The sequence below is a fragment of the Mytilus edulis genome, chromosome 14 (assembly GCF_963676685.1).
Source record: "Mytilus edulis chromosome 14, xbMytEdul2.2, whole genome shotgun sequence".
Lineage (NCBI taxonomy): Eukaryota > Metazoa > Mollusca > Bivalvia > Mytilida > Mytilidae > Mytilus > Mytilus edulis.
Window position 1 is genome coordinate 4,345,051 of NC_092357.1, and position 2,023 is coordinate 4,347,073.

Here is a 2,023-nt window from a genome sequence, read left to right on the forward strand (position 1 = left end):
GTCAATCCGGTCCAAAGTCGATCCGGCCCAAGTCGATCCGGCCCACGTCGATCCGGCCCCAAGTCGATCCGGCCCCATAGATAAAATATGAATAAGCTATATTGATTTTGGAGGAATTTGTGACACATTTTAACAGTGTAAATGGAGTTTTCAAAAAGTGTCCGACGATAGATGACAACAGGTAAGTGAAGTATTGGAGTACCAGTTAAGGGCATACGATACAGTTACAGGTGTGATGATTTTGTATCTAAGGTTAAATTATTTACATTGGTTACAGTTCGGCAGAAGCCTTATTTTATATATTTATATGATACTTTAATAAACATAGAAAAGAGTAAGATGTTTCGCGGGTTAACTTTGAGTCAGGTCAAATGTAAAGGGGTGTTCCTCCTGCAACTCAGATACGAGTAAAGAGGCTCTTTGTTAGAACACCCCTCCCTCTAGATTGGTACAGCTACCATCTGTGTATATAAGCAGGAGAGAATCCTAGCTCAGGGTCGTTACTTAATTTAAAATTTTTTATTCATTTATTTATTTATTTATTCAAACTTTTGCTTTTTAAATTTTTGTTTTTATAACACTATCTTTATCATTCTAAATTATGTCAATTACCACATGGTAAAAATATAAATTAGTTAATGCCCAACAAAGGCGCAAGCCAGGGCCGACCGTGCAAGGGCTGTATAGCCAGTCAAGGTCGTTAAAAACTTCCATTTGTTGTTGTTGCTCATGGTCGATTGTTAGAAGTCTTTGGAGACATAAGACCACGGTACGTTGATATCCGAGATCGCTCGCTCGTATATATTTAAATAATATTACTAAGTGTTATAAAGAACATGTTGGTGCCTGTTAGAAATACGGACTTGTACGTTTACAAGTTGAACCGTATTGTAACGTATAGGACAAATGTGAGTCTGTGTGCCCACCTTGTAAAGTACATACTTGTACCAGCGGAGCTAAGAGAAGTCTGTAGGATTGCAAAGAGCAGTTGTACATATTTTGGTTCATTGACGTAATATTCGTATAAAGATTATTTGTTATATATTTTGTAAAGAGAGAGCAAGTTTGAATCCAGTACCAAACTGGTAACGGACACATTATAAATTGAAATAGACACGCTTACCCTGTGTACACGTTACACAGGGAAGGTAATGACGTTACTAACGTAAAATGTTATTTTCGCGACGTCAAACTATGACATATCGGGAAAAGATGCATTTTTCGACTGATTTGTATCATTCAAACCAGAGACAAACTGATTTAATTTGAAAACGAGTGCATGGACCCCTATTTTTTAAAACAGCAATTTATTTCATTATGCAAGAAGATTATGTGACCCAAATTATATTAAACTGTAAATAGAGCATTTTTTTTTAAATTTGATAAACATGCAGCAAAAAATGACGTTTGTCCTCTATTCATTAACATTTGATAAATATAGAGTTATATTGGAATAAAAATTGCATAACTTTAAATGATACTTATAAAATACAGAAATTACCGATTATTAAACAAAAAACAATTTGTGTTTATCTTTGAAAACCAAAAAGTTGTGTCTTTCTTTCGAAAAAGAAAATACGGACACAAATCTGAATTTTGAGAAAATATACAAAATTTCGACCTAATTTACTCAAAAAGTAGCAAATGAAGGTATATTTTTTATTACATATTTGATTAAATCAGGTAAAAAAATCTTCATCAACTTGTAAATACAGGTTCAAAACTGTATCGTATGCCCTTAAAGAACTATTTTAAATCAATTCGAAAATGAGTGTTATTGTTTCTGTTTGTATAGCAGCTTCAAACTATTCTAAAATATGAAATTACTGCCCATGACAACTTTAACTTTGAATGTCATGGCGATTTTTATTTCAATGAAAGCTATAAAATTTAACTCATCATAATGACTTGTTTATTCAAGTCATTAGTCTAAGATTAGTCTATAATTAATTGGTGTGTTTATTCAACTATTGTCTACCTAATGATTGTGAACTTTGGTTATGCCACTCGTAATCACTTAATT